The following is a 16,064-nucleotide window of genomic DNA, read 5'->3' as shown; positions in this document are numbered from 1 at the left end:
CCTTTTGTCATGTAAGGTAACATATTCAGTTTCTGGGGATCAAAATGTAGATACCTTTGGGGAACATTCTTATCATTGTGTGAACCACTTTACAAGGTTGTTGTGAGGATTAAAAGTAAAGAAATATAAAAGAGCTGGCTCGTAGAGACTGTTCAAGAAACAGATACTGATATTATAAGGTGAGTGGAGCTCAGTACGCACGGCCTAACCACGGTGAGCTCAGCAACTACCGTTCCCTTCCCTTCCTCCCTTGGAAGTGTCTGGAGAACAGGGGTGTCTTGAATCTTATTTTCTTGCCAGTCTTTCCTCTGTTTACATCAGTATGGCAGCACTGGCAGAGGACAGAGGTCCAGATGGGGAGTAGCAGAGTTCCAGAGAAGGAGGAGAAAAGCAGTCACTCTTTTAGCTTGGCGATGATGATGAACAGTGAAGGGCGTGCCAGGCATGAGCATGTCCTCCTGAGGGTACACCTGACCATGGCAAAAGCAACCAAACAGCCTTCCTCTGACTTAAGGCCCAACCTGCAGACTTGCAGGACCCCTAACCCTCACCCTGACCCCCACCCTCACAGGAACCTTCTGATCCCAGCAGGGTCCTGGGGCAATGAACAAATTCTCCCTGCTTGCACTGCAGAATGCACCTTTCTTTTTTTTTTTTTTTGAGAAGGAGTTTTGCTATTGTTGCCCAGGCTGGGGTGCAATGGTGCAATCTTGGCTCAACACAACCTCCACCTCCCAAGTTGAAGCAATTCTCCTGCCTCAGCCTCCTGGGTAGCTGGGATTACAGGCATGCACCACCACGCCCGGCCAATTTTGTTTTTGGGTTTTTTTTGTTTTGAGATGGAGTCTTGCTCTGTTGCCCAGGCTGGAGTGCAGTGGCACAATCTCAGCTCGCTGCAACCTCCGTCTCCCGGGTTCAAGCAATCCTCCTACCTCAGCCTCCCAAGTAGCTGGGATTATAGTCGTGAGCCACCACAGCTGGCCCAGAATCCACTTTTCTAACTGCTGCTCCCCGAAAGTCGGTCCCACCTGTGCTCTCCCTCTCATGCAAGGCAACTTCCCTCCTCCTCTGCCGACATGCTGAGAGCCCCAGAGGAGCCTGTGACACGGTGGCCAAGTCCTGAGCCCAGCCACAGTCAGACCCCTGCACACCTAACCCTCTCCAGGCCGCCACCTCTGTTACCTGCTCTGGGCACCAGGTGATACCTTTACCACCACGGCCCCTATGCTAGTTCTGCAGGACTGTGGGACCTGGCCTGGCCTCATCTTGATCAAAGTCGCCAAAGCCAGGCCTCATGATTGTCCCCCTCCTCCACCTGCTCCGACCACACTGCACAATACTCAAGGTGCCATTTGCATCCTAGTGGCTGTATTGTGCATATTTATTAAAACCACTTTCCAATAGATGACAGTTTAGAGCTCTTTCTAATTCACAACAAGATGCCATCAGGGGTAGCAGCAGGGTCCCAGCCAAGGAGGGTGGTGTGAGAGCTTACTACCTCTCTCCTGGAATGTGTGAAGCTGAGTCAGCCTTGAGGACACATGCTGTCTACTCCCGATGTCATCTCAAACACAGGGGACTCAGGGAGAAGGTGCAAACACTGACCAGCACAAAGATGCCCAGCATCCTTCCCACAAAGGAAGGAAATGCCCCTGCTGTGCTGTCCCTGCCCCCAAGTCACTGTCCCTGCTTTTTGTCCCTTGCATGGCACCTGCTGGAGAAGTTCTCTCACTGGGCCACATGAGGGAAGAAACCTCCCAGGCCCTTGCCTGTCCTGCCCCCGTCACCGATTGGGATCAGGGATTGGTGTCATTTTCTAGATAGTAAAAGATCCTTTTCTGGCTCCATGACTTCAGAAGGCACTGCAGTCAAGGGGAGCCCTCACAGCCCTCACAGGGTCTGCTGCATGGCCTTAAATGTAATCAGAGTGACATAGGAGGCATGAGAAAGCTCAGACCGCGTTTTTGTTTTGTTTTGTTTTGTTTTGTTTTGCGAAGGAGTCTTGCTCTGTTGCCCAGACTGGAGTGCAGTGGTGCAATCTTGGTTCACTGCAACCTCTGCCTCCTGGGTGCAAGCAATTCTCCTGCCTCAGCCTCCTGAGTATCTGGGACTATAGGCGTGTGCCACCATGTCCGGCTAATTTTATTGTATTTTTAGTAGAGATGGGGGTTTCACCACGTTGACCAGGCTGGTCTTGAACTCCTGGCCTCAAGTGCTCTGTCCACCTCTGCCTCCCGAAGTGTTGTGATTTCAGGCGTGAGCCGCCGCGCCCAGCCTGCTTGTCTCTATAGACTGAGTCCCACTGAGCAAAGACTGTGAAATATTCAAGCGCGCAGCCCGGAGCACTGTGACAGCTTAACTGTCAGTCACCATCCCAAGGAGGCTGTGCTGTGTGGTGTGGCAGGGAGCCACCGACCATGAAGGCTCGGGCCACCAGGAGAATGGTGAGACTGTCACCTCAGAGAACAAGTTGTCAGTTGCTCATTAGGTCAATTAGTAACCACGTGGATCTGTGGAACAGGTGACGGCAGAGAGAGACGATTTCTGTGAAGAATGCGGTCTGTGGGGAATGAGCTGGTTAGTGACTGTCAAAGACGTTAATGATGACGTTTCCAACTGCCATGAGCAGCAACTCAGCAAACAGCAAAGAGATTCCTGTAATGGAGAAACCTTCCAGACTCCCTTCCCTCTTTCTCTCAAGACTTTGACTTGATGAAGGTGTGGATGTGCTCACAAATATGTACGCACAAACACACGCTCAGCGCCAGTGGGGATCCTATGAGATCCTTCGGTCTTCTTATGTCCTAGACTGTGTTGTCAGAGAGCAGGTTTAGGAAGATATCCCATTTCTTAGGGGGGTTTTGGATATGGAATAAGTCTCAGTTATAGTTTGAATCATACATTGTTCTCTGGAAAGATTAATAGCTATAACAGTGATATAGAAAAGAAGTATGCTAATAATATAATGATATAATAATATCTTCTGACTTTATGTACTTTAAAATCTTCCCCATACATTATCCCATATGAAGCTATCAATATAAGGGGACTGTGAAGACAAACAAGTAAAAAGCAATGGCAAAGTGCTTTGTAAATAATTAAATACCACCCATTCATCCTGGTAGTGTTCTAAAGCAAAATAGCCTTAGGTGATTTTAAGAGCTTGCACCATAAATAAGCCACCATAAAAATCTGTTAGCATCAGTCTCCCCCACCCCTAAATTGTTGTTCTGTCCCTAAAAAATGTTGCTGTGCTAAACTTAAAGGAGTTAAGCAAAGGTTTCAAAGCAAGTGGATAAAAAAGGCTTAGAAAAGGTTCTTAAGGCAGGAACAAAGAGTGCAATATTAACATTTAATGGCACCAACTACTTCACAAAGTCATTTCGTGACATTGGTTTTTTGGGGTTTTTTTCTTGACCTTTTAGCCAATATGCAGACTCATGCTTCTCCTGGGGAGACCCCCTCCCCCCACACCTCATATCATCTCATCCCCTGGTAGGAAACTGTACCCAAGAGATAGTCCCCCTATCCTTTTAACAACTATGACAATTGGCACACAATCCAAAAGGTTGAAAACCACCTACATTTTTATTTACTTGTTTTCCAAAAGAACAAGCCAGGTTCAGCAGTTAATTTTTGCTGCCTGCCTTCGGGCTGAGTTAATCCCACCTTACCTCACAGTTACAAATTTGCAGATTAGTGGTTGACTCTCTCTTTAAACAAGGAGAGGCAGCTTGCACTTTTTGTCACTTTGTTTTCTGGCTTATTTGATACTGCCTAAAGCAACTGATGGTTATATAACAAGAAGCAGGTTTTCCCTCTCCCAAAGACTGTCAGATCCTGAGATAGGAAATGGGATCCGGTTCTAGGGTGAGAAGAGAGAAAGGGATCCGATCCCTCTACTGTTAACCTCCAGATGCATAGTTTGGGGGAGGGGCGGTTCCTTAGTACTCCCTGGGGTGCAGCTAGAAACCTTTTGTGCATCCAGCTCCCCCAGCCCTGAGGGGGTGTCTCGGGGTAAAGGACTCCTTTAAAGGGGCTTATACTCGAAGAATTATGTCATTAGATGGTTATAGTGTTGGCCTGGAGCACCCATCCCTGAGCCAAGGGACAGAGAATTCCTTTTCTGTGTGACGTAGTGGTGGAAGATCAATGGCAGACCAGTGACTGTGATCTTACCAGCGGTTCTAGGTCATCAAACCTTTTATGTGGATGGGCAGAGATCTTATCAGATTACAAGGTTACAAGTTATCAGTGGAGACATCTCTGCCCAGGGCACCACAGGTGACCTCACAATGGATAGAAAGAGGATACCAGATGGCCCATATTTCATTATGGCTTCATGGGGGTGCTGGGGAGAATGGTGAAAAGTCTCTTGTAAGGATCAATTTGCCCCTGGAAGGAAGCTTTGAAAATAATTGGGGTGATAGTTTAGAAAAATGGCTAGTGAGCTTGGAAATCAAAACAATGTGGTTGTGAATTTCTAAGAAAGTAATTTTGAATTGTTTTCAATTGACTAGGAACAAGAACTAAATATTTAAATGCAATACATTCAATGGATGTTTTTTGAGAATGCTTTTGTAAGATGATGTTGTAACTGTTGGTGTTGGTTTCTTGTTGAAAGTGTTAGACTGAGAAGACTGGAATGTTGGAAGCATCTGCATGTAGGTGATGAGAGTATGTGGAAATATGTGAAAGTGATTGGCTGCCTTTGGAGCACAGGTCCCCAACCCTGGGGCCACAAACTGGTATCAGTCCGGTCCATGGCCTGTTAGTAACCTGGCTGGACAGCAGGTGAGCTGCAGGTGAGCGAGCGAGCAAAGCTTCATTTGTATTTACAGCCATTCCCCATTGCTCGAATTACTGCCTAAGCTCCGCCTCCTGCCAGATCAGTGGCAGCATTCGATTCTCATAGGAGCACGAACCCTGTTATGAACTGCACATGCAAGGAATCTAGATTGCAACCTCTTTATGAGAATCTAATGCCTGATGATCTGTCACTGTCAACCTGAGACTGGACCACCCAGTTGCAGGGAAATAAGCTCAGGGCTCCACTGATTCTATATTATGGTGAATTGTATAATTATTTCACTATATATTACAGTGTAATAATAATAGAAATAAAGTGCATAATAAACATAATGTGTTTGAATCATCCGGAAACCATCCCCCCATCCCTGGTCCATGGAAAAATTGTCTTCCACAAAACTGGTTCCTGGCGCCAAAAGGTTTGGGGACTGCTGCTTTAGAGGCTCAGGAACGATATTCCTGGTCATTACCAGGTAATGCTCTGTTTAACGCTCAGTAACACGGAAAGCAGGTCAGAATATGCTGAGAAAGTCTTAACTCCCGTTCCTGGAGTCTATCACCAGCCGCAGCCAGCTATCACCAAAAGAAATATTGCCTTTTCATTCATTCATTCCTACTGACTGTCCTTTATATCTCAGCTATTGATCAGGTGCTGGGGATATAGCATTCATCAAAGTCTTGTCCTTATGAAACATATATTTATAGCAGAAGAAAAACAACAAACAAATATGTGAACATACAGCCTAATGTCAGGTTGTGATAGGTGCCATAAAGATAAATAAAGCAGGGCTGGGCACGGTGGCTCCTGCCTGTAATGCCTGCACTTTGGGAGGCCGAGGCAGGTGGACCATGAGGTCAGGAGATCAAGACCATCCTGGATAACATGGTGGTTATCCAGGATAACCACCGTGGTAGGTTTAAAATGTATCTCACACTTTAAATTTGAAAACAAAGCAAAGTGCAGACATCAAGTAGAAGTTACACTACAAGGAACAGGCAGGTCAGCCAGGTGTAGAAGATAAATGGTCAAAATATGATATGAAGAAGAAAACTAAGAAAGTACATATAGCAATTCAATCTCTACCAGGTTTTCTAAATAAACATTGGAATTTAATTGAATTAAAAATAACCTCTCATAATGGAATATGGCATGGGCCAGTTTTTCTGTTAATATAATGTTTCTGACAATGTGGACAGTGGCCTGGCTAATGAATGGACAGGGAAAGTGGAAGGAGCTGCTTCAGTTCAACACTGGAGACATGGTGTGGAGAACAATGCAAGGATAGTTATCCCAAATCTGTGAGGATCTACACTGCTTGGCAAGGCGGAGCTGTGTAAGTGTGTGATTGTGGAGTGCACAGTGGCCTCTATAATAAAAGACCTAATGACAAAAGGAGAAGTAAATGTAAGAAACGCTTAAACAGTGTGTCTACAAGTGTTGATAGGCACTGTGTAGGAACACCATGTCAAAGTCATAGTGAGAATCACCAGGAATCACAGGGAACCAGACTGGCCTTGCTGATGCCATTGGCGCTCTTAGTTCTACCAAGGCATTTCTTGGTAGATTCTCCTAGAGGAATGGAAGTCATCCTCAAGCTTCAAATTGACCTGCTTCATGAATGTGAAGGAATAATACATGGTTACGCAGTTTATCCCGTTACCACTAACTTTTTTCTTTTGTCTCACTGTATAGCCCAGGCTGCAGAGCAGGGGCAGGATCACACCCGAGTAGCTGGGACTACAGGCATGTGCCACCAAGCCCGTTTTTTTTGAAGGATCCTTGCTCGGTCTCCTAGTCTGGAATGCAGTGGCATGATCTCAGCTCACTGCAACCTCAGTCTTCCGGGTTCAAGCAATTCTCCTGGCTCGGCCTCCCAAGTAACTGGGATTATAGGTGTGTGCCCCCATATTTGGCTAATTTTTGCTTTTTTAGTGGAGATGGGGTTTTGCCATGTTGGCCAGGCTGGTCTCAAACTCCTAACCTCAGCTGATCCATCCGCTTCAGCCTCCCAAAGTGCTGGGATCATAGGCGTGAGCCACCATGCCTGGTCAATTTTTTTGTAGAGATGGGGTCTCCCTGTGTAGCCCAGACTGGTCTCAAACACCTGGGCTCAAGTGATCCTCCCGCCTCGGCCTCCCAAAGTGCTGAGATTACAGGCATGAGCCATGGTGCCCAGCACTTTTTTCTTTTGGACTATGACTCTCACATGATTTTCACCACCACAGGTGGGGGTCCTCTGAGATAGTCTGTGTGTTATCTCCACAGGGTGATAGGCTGTGTTCTGGAAGGATGTTCAGGACTTGAATTTCAGTTTTTAGTCACTCTCACTGGATACCCAAACCAGCCTAGTTGGACAAGGAGATTACAAACACACTCCTTAGAACGACGGAGACTCATGCTCAACTTAAAATAATTGGGTAGTGAGGGCACCTAGGTATGTGCCATCAATGGTAACCTAAAGTGTTAATAATTACAAAATGAAAATATAAAAATAAGAAAATTAATAGATTGAGGCAGAATCTCAATGGGAATGGGACATGATATCTGCCTGATGGCGTCGCTTTTGTGCAATCGAGGGTATTTCAAAGAAGCTGTGTGTTTGAGATCAATTATCGTGATACTGAATAACTCTAAGAGCCGCCAAAGAAGCCTTGTGTATTTAAGAAGTTCTGTAACAAATCTTTTTAACTGAAAAAGTAAGGATGGAAACTTCTGTTTCGAGAAGATCATGGGGTTGAATGATGTTGTGCTTAAAGGACGGCATCGCCACTTGTATCTAACACTAAGGAACAAAACACAAACTCAGTAATCAGGTATCCTACTTGTTGTTCTACTGTTTACATTATGTACAATTTCCAACGAGATAAGATAATGAAAAGTGAAGATGCCTAAACTGATTTGTGTTTAATTCAGCACACAGCTCAATCTACCAACGAAGTGTTTTTATTTGGCATTTGCAAACAATATCATTTAGATGGCACCACCAAAGCAGCTTCCATGTTGCAACTTGAACATCATTAAAGAGACCACAATTTTATTTTAGGAGTCAATTAGGTATCCACTTAAGGTAGGCATTAAGCATTCCTAATTCTAATTAATTGATTCTAAATGATCATTTTTTAAAGCACAAACTTTTTGGTCCTGTAAAAAATATGGTGGTTAATTGTGGCTTTAAAAAGCTGGACTACATTTTAGTGTTCAAAGTAAAAGTTAAATATTTTGTAAAATGATAGTAATGACCAAAAAAATGAAACTACATTTATGGTTTAGTGCCTCTATAATCTTGTTTATATCACCAAATACAAGTCACAACTGTCAAAAACAGCTTCCAGCTGCCAAATTGTTGGACATTATGCTTGAGGAATAGGGGAAAGGAACACTTTTTGCATTATTCTGGCTTTTGTCTCTGATAAGAAAGTGGAAACTTTGACAAAATGTGAGTTGCAGTATTTTAATACAGAAAACAACTGCTTAAAATAATTAAGAAACAAAACCACTCAAAACAAAACAAAACAAAAATTAGCTGGGCACGATGGTGCGCCCTTGTAATCCCAGTTACTCAGGAGACTGAGACAGGAGAATCCCTTGAACCCGGGAGGCAGAGGTTGAAGTTAGCCGAGATAACACCACTGCACTTCAGGCTGGGTGACAGAGTGAGACTCCATCTCAAATAACAACAACAACAACAACAACAACAACAACAACAACCAAAAACGCATTTTGAAGCTGGAGCCAATAGGAGTTGCTGTTGGACTGGATTTGGGGATGGAGTTTGAGAGAAAACTCTGAGATGGCTCCACAGTGTTTGGTCTGAGCAACCGGGTGAATAGGAACACTATTTCCTGAAATGGGTGAGACTCAAGGAGGAACAGGTTTTGAGGGCAAAAGTAAGAGTTAGATTGCTGATAGGCTAAATTCGAAACACCTGTTAGACCACCACGTGGCGATGTCAAACAGGCAGCTGGATGTGGAGGCTGGAATGGAGGAGGAAGGTCAGGGATGAGACATTAATTTGGGAGTCACAGTACATACACGGTAGAAAGTCACAGGGCTGGATGAGGTCACTTAGGGCTTGGCCATGCCTAGAGACAACGGTTCAGTCCTGAAGCGCCCACTGCAAGAGATCATGAGGGTGAGGAGGATGCAGCCAGGACTAAGAAGGAGAGCCCAGGGAGGCCACAGGTAAGTCAGCAGCGTGCAGCCAGATGAGATGGTTTCAGAAGGAAGATATGGCCAACCGTGGCAATGACAAAATGACAATCAATATGGATGAGGACTGTGATCAACTGAGCATTGGATCTGGTAACAAGTGTTTTTCAAAGGACATAAAAGCCTGATTGGAAAGCAAATGGGAGGAGAGGATGTGGGGATAGTGGGAATAGTCAACACTTGAACTCTTCTGTGAATACAGGCTGACAAATCAGGCAGAAACTGGAGGTGATGTAGAGTCAAAGGAAGACCCTTTTGCAAATGGGAAATATTGTAGCATGTTTTGCTTGCCTATGGGAAGGAGTCATTAGAATCGAAAAAAGGGATGATGCAAGACAGTCAAAGAAAATTTCAGAACAAATAACCCAGTGTGTCAAAGCTCTTGGATCCCAGCATGGGTGCTCCCCAATCTTCCCCATCTGCTTCATGAAAACCTGGGATATACAAAATTGTAGGTAAGGGTCCGAGATTAGAGCAGGTAGGTGGCCACAACAGGCAAAGCATGTATTCAAGTGTCCAAGTTTCTCTTGTAAATTATTACCTTAGTACATCGTGACATTTAGCGACAGGATTTTAGATTTAATTCTTGTTTACGTTCTTCAATCCGTCCCTTAAACAAAAAACAAACAAAAAATGGGCCGGTCGCAGTGGCTCACACTTGTAATCTCAGTACTTTGGGAGGCTGAGGTGGGTGGATCACTTAATGCCATGAGTTCAAGACCAACCTGGCCAACATGGCGAAACCCCGTCTCTACTAAAAATACAAAAATTAACCGGGCGTGGTGGTGTGCACCTGTAATCCCAGCTACTTGGGAGACTAAGGCAGGAGAATCGTTTGAACCTGGGAGGCAGAGGTTTCAGTGAGCCAAGATTGCAACACTGCACTTCAGCCTGGGTGACAGTGAGACTCCGTCTTAAAAAAGAACAACAACAAAAAAATCGAAAACAGAAAAAGAATTGAAGTGGACAAGGGTCAGGTGGATAACTTAGCTTTCAATAGCGACACCTAGTGGCAGTGATCAGCAGTAGCTGAAAAGAATTGAATTCCTGACAGCCTGGGTTGGTTTTTTCCTTCCTCTTTTTTCTCCCGTCAGGAGATAGTATCCAGGACCCACCCCTCTTGTACTGAATAAACATCCCTAATGGTGCTTGGAGTCATCTGAGGAGGGAGGTTCCCAAAGAGGGGGGTGAAAAAACCAATTTTCCTGGTGGACTGGATGTGGGCCCCGAGTCATAATTTAAATTGAGTCAGAAGGATAAACTGAATTCATCTTCAGAGCTGAATCGCTCTTCTGGTAATCTGGAGGGTTGGGTTCTCCCCTGACCTGAATTTTCCGAGGAGCGACACAATTCTTTTGCTATACGAATTCAGACGGAGGTCAGAATGAACTCTGGCCAACAGCGTCTCATCTTATGACTTTAAATAATGGGCAGTAGCAGATGTTCACTTTCAACGATTTTGGCTGGCTCTTAATTTATAGCCGTTCCCAAGACCCATAAAGAGGTGCCACAGTCGAGGCCGTGCGCGGCGGCTCACGCCTGCAATCCCAGCACCTTGGCAGGCTGAGGCGGGTGGATCACCTGAGATCAGGAGTTCAAGACCAGCCTGGCCAACATGGCAAAATCCCGACTCTACTAAAAATACAAAAATTAGCTGGGCATGGTGGTGTGCGCCTGTAATCCCAGCTACTCAGGAGGCTGAGGCAGGAGAATCGCTTGAACCCTGGAGGTGGAGGTTGCAGTGAGCCAAGATCGCACCCTTGCACTCCAGCCTGGGTGACAGAGGGAGGACTCTGTCTCAAAAAAAAAAAAAGAGGAGCCACAGTCAATTTTAAAGGTGCCTCTAAATTTCGCCTTTTCTGACAATAGCTTGATGCTACAGAGGATTCTCAAAAATCTACAATTCCCCAGATGCGACAACTAATCCAATCCCATTAGTGTCAGGCACATCATATTCTCAGTCTTTATTTTAAAAAATGAATAGAATAAACTGTACAAATAGATGAAAACATCCAAAATAATAGAGGAGGAATCTCACACAGCTGAAAAAACAGTTTCTTTCTTGAAGTATTATCATAATATCATGAAACATTTTCATACATATGAGAATATTACAGTGATGAGAAGATAAATAGGCCGGGTGCAGTGGCTCATACCTGTAATCCCAGCATTTTGGGAGGCTGAGGCAGGCAGATTGCTTAAGCCCAGGAGTTCAAGACCAGCCTGGACAACATGGCAAAATCCCATCTCTACAAAAAAATTCAAAAAAATGAGGTGGGCATGGTGGTGTGCACCTGTTGTCCCAGCTACTTGGGAGGCTGAGGCAGGAGGATCACCTGAGTCCAGGAGGTCGAGGCTACAGTGAGCCAAGATCGCACCACTGCACTCCAGCCTGGGAAATGGAAGTGAGATCCTGTCTCAAAACAAAAAGAAGAGAATAAAGCTCATAGACTTGCAAATCAATTTTCCAGTTGGATTCTGATACAAATAAAGCATGAAGAAAAGTGCGAGTAAACTTCTAGATTTGCAGTAGTTTGGATTTGTGTTTGTGAAAATGGAATTATTTCTATCCAAATTCCAACCTGGTATGTAGTTTTATATTAGCTTTATTCTTGACTTGTTTAATATACAGGGAAAAATGTGTTCTTCCCTTTGGAAACTGTGCATTGTCTAGACTCTACAGGACACCCCTCTGAGGGTTATCTGATTTCAAGTCTGTGGAAGCCATTCTGGAACCCTGTACATTATAGATTATTGGGAGCAACACAGAATAATTCTTTTTCTTTCTTTTTTTCTTTTTTTTTTTGAGATGGAGTCTCACTCTGTGGCCCAGGCTGGAATGCAGTGGCATGATCTCCACTCACTGCAAGCTCCGCCTCTTGGGTTCACACCATTCTCCTGCCTCAGCCTCCCGTGTAGCTGGGACTACAGGCACCTGCCACTGCGCCCAGCTAATTTTTGTATTTTTAGTAGAGATGGGGTTTCACCGTGTTAGCCAGGATGGTCTCGATCTGCTGACCTCGTGATCCGCCCGTCTCGGCCTCCCAAAGTGCTGGGATTACAGGCATGAGCCACCGCGCCCGGCAACAGAGAATAATTCTTATCTACAGACAAGCAAATCCTGTCCTGTATAGTAGAGGTTCAACTGGCTTCCTTCTTCCACAGAGGAAGAGGACACTTTTACTTCCATCTGAACAGTCATTTCAAGATTCCTGATCTGTAAATATGTCTCTTTGTCAACGTCTCCCTTAAACTGGTTACAATCTCTGTACCAGTTTCCCCACTAATATACAGTTTAATTTTTACATATGAATTTATGTTGTGATTCTATCCTACTTCTATTTTATATTGCCTCACTATATATATATATACACACATATATACAGTGGATGACAGAGCAAGACTCTGTCTCAAAAAAAAATTATTTATATATATGTGTGTATATAATTTTTTTTTGAGACAGAGTCTTGCTCTATCACCCAGGCTGGAGTGCAGTGGCACGATCTCAGCTCACTGCAACCTCTCCCTCCCAGGTTCAAGTGATTTTCCTGCCTCAACTTCCCAAGTAGCTGGGATTACAAGCATGTGCCACCATGCCTGGCTAATTTTTGTACTTTTAGTAGAGACGGTTTCACCATGTTGGCCAAGCTGGTCTCGAACTCCTAGCCTCAAGTGATTCCCCCTGCCTCAGCCCTCCTAAAGTGCTGGGATTACAGGCGTGAGCCACCGTGGCCGGCCCGTCTCACTATATTTTACATAGCTTTTAAGTTGCCTTGAACTTCCCGAAATAAGTTGAGGTATAAATGAGTAAATATCCAGCACTTAATAATCAAAATGTCTAGGCAATCTCTGAGGTTCTCACATTGATATTCTATAATATTCTATGCATCTGGGAATAGGTAGGTCAAAAGTAAAGCTTCTTGTCTCATACTTTTTTGAAAATTGTGGTAAAATACACATAACAAAGTTTGCCATTTTAATCCTTTTTAAGGTATACACTTTTTAGAAAGGTATAACATGAGAGCTCCTTGAGAATATACAACTGACCCGAGAAAACTCGATGTCTTAGCCATGTACGAAGTGTGGAATTTGACCCACCTGGGCCTTTGTTTGTTGTTGGGTCTTCACCAGCTAGCCCGTTTTCACGATTTGGAGCAAAGCGCATTCATAATATGCCCTACTTGTGTAGACAGCATGGATTACCCCACTTCCTACTGTCACTCCTGGTAACTACAAATTCTTGATTGAAGTAAATTTTTGAAAAGGAAATTCGGTAATGAAATTCCTTGTAATTCTCATGCTACCTGTGATTACAGTTAAGCAGGGAAGAAAAACAAAGTCATTCCACTTAACACACAAGACTCGTGATATATGCTGACTTTGACAGTCTTTGATTTAGGAAGTTGGGGAAAAAGGAGAAGAAACCAGTTTGAAATTGGCTAGGGTTTTTATTCATTTATATAACTCAAGACAGAAAAAAGTCTGAGTGGTTTTATAAGAGAGTTTACAGAGGTTGCTCACTTTTTCAGTCAAAAGGAATGAAAAAGTTGCTTTCTTTCTATTTATTTAGTATTTAAATGGCCCACCAGTGGTAAACACAAGGCTGCTCTTGGCTGCAGGCAACCAGGCTGGGGAGCTTGGCCACTTCGAACTCTGAGTTCCCTTGGATCGCAGAGGGCATCAATTTATCAGCACATTTGTAACCATTCACAGCAAGTGAGTCAGGAAGCCCTGTTTTGGCTGTGCAGTGTGGTTGAGAGCACAGACTTTAGAGTGTTCAGATTTATAGAATACTATTTTTTCCCTTCCTGCTGCTCAACTGTGAAGCCAATGCCACTTTTTTTTTTTTTTTTTTTTTTTTTTGAGATGGAGTCTTCCTCTGTCACCAGGCTGGAGTGCAGTGGCGTGATCTCGGCTCACTGCAACCTCCGCCTCCCAGGTTCAAGTGATTCTCCTGCCTCAACCTCCCAAGTAGCTGAGATTACAGGCGCCTGCCACCACGCCTGGTTAATTTTTGTATTTTTAGTAGAGACAGTGCTTCACCATGTTGGCCACGATGGTCTCGATCTCTTGACCTCGTGATCTGTCTGCCTTGGCCTCCTGAAGTGTTGGGATTACAGGCGTGAGCCACTGCACCTGGCTGATATCACATATTTTTGGTCTTTCTTACGGCAGTACCCTTCTTCATGGCACCACACCTGGCTAATATGGTATCATTTTTTGCATTATTAGAGTAGATTCAACTACTATAATAAACAGAACCAAGATGTAACAGCTAAAAAAAGAGAAAAAAATCGAGTTTCTGATGCTTATATCAGTCCAGGAAGATATTCCAGCATGGTGAGGCTCTCCTCCATGGATGACTAAAGGACTCAGGTTCTTCCATCTGCTGGCTCTATTACTGGGTCCTGATCAACAGTGCAACTGTCTAAAATGTCTTCTGCACAGCACCAGGGTTATCTTCTTTAGGCATACTTTGATTATAAACTATACAGAATATTTATGAACGATACAGAATATTCAGCAGGGATTTCAGAAATATGGAGGCTACATAATAATATAGAAAATGTTCATGATAAGAGGATAATATTATGGGTGCTTTTTTCTTCAAAATGTTTTTTTCCAATCAAATCAGAAAAATTAAAATTAGCATCAAACAAAGGTGAGCTTGTAAGAATACATTGAGACATCTTTTCAGATTAAGTTCAGAAGTCCTCTTTTTTATCTTGTATGAAATTATATACCAAATGATTAATTTAAAAATTAGAATGACCATGAACTTGCCCTATGCTGTATATTGTACTTGGTGCTATGAATGCAGAAATATTAAGACAGAGTCCTCAGCCTAAATGAGTTTAATAAGGAAACCTGTTAGCTTACTCAGATTTTCCAAGTTTGATTAATGAGGAACAATTTTCACATAGAGAAAAGTTGTCAAAACTTCCAAGTGTCCACTTCACTCACTTACCTCCCAACTAACCTTTTCCTAAGAGAGATTCCTAGCTTCACCCCACATTGGGGTGAAGACACATTGAGGACAGAGACCTCCCTGATCTATCTCTAATGCTTTGGCCCCATCATAGGTACAATGAATCCCTGAATTCCATGACAAGCCTGGTGGCACCTAGCTGGAACAAACACAGAAAGAAATGTACAACTAGATCAGACAGAAGAATACAGCTTACTCATCTTCCCCTTTTTCCTACAACAGGTTAGCTTCCCTAGTCTGTCCTGTTTGGCAGTGTAGAGGATCATTTTTCCTTCTGACAGCACTTGTAAGTTCAGGGGGTCCCCAAGACTATCCTCGGATTTGACAATTCACTGGAAGGACTCACAGAATGCACCTAAAGCTGTTATGCCCACTATTTTGGTTTACTATGGTGAAAAGATACAGATTAGAATCAGTGAAAAGAAGAGACACACGGGGCAGAGTCCAGGTGTATCAGTCTGTTCTCACGCTGCTAATAAAGACATACCTGAAAGTGGGTAATTTATAAAGAAAAAGAGGTTCAATGGAGTTACGGTTCCACATGGCTCGGAAGGCCTCACAATCATGGAGGAAGGTGAAGGAGGAGCAAAGCCACACCTTACATGGAGGCAGGAAAGAGTGTGTAGGGGAAATGCCCTTTATAAAACCATCAGATCTCATGAGACTTATTCACTATCACGAGAACAGCACGGAAAAAACCCACCCTCATCATTCAATTACCTCCTACTTGGTCTTTCCTAGGACACGTGGGGATTATGGGAGCTATGATTCAAGATGAGATTTGGGTGGGGTCACAGCCAAACCGTATCACCCAGAAAGTTTCAAACATAGAGCTCCCAGTTGTCTACTCTCAGTGGAGTCATGGACATCAGTACCTTTCCTGGCAATGATGTTTGAACTATACACGGAGTGTTGCCAACCAGGGAAGCTCACCTGAGTCTTCATGTCCAGAGTTCTTATTGGGGCTCGATCACACAGACAGTGTGTCACAGACTAAAGGGTGCCCTTTATTTTCCAGCCCCTCTGGAGGTAGAACAGATACCAGATGGCCCATAG

The sequence above is a fragment of the Rhinopithecus bieti genome, unplaced genomic scaffold (genome assembly GCF_001698545.2).
Source record: "Rhinopithecus bieti isolate Rb0 unplaced genomic scaffold, ASM169854v2 scaffold_79750, whole genome shotgun sequence".
Lineage (NCBI taxonomy): Eukaryota > Metazoa > Chordata > Mammalia > Primates > Cercopithecidae > Rhinopithecus > Rhinopithecus bieti.
The sequence above is the reverse complement of the archived record's forward strand: the minus strand, read 5'-3'. Positions refer to the sequence as shown.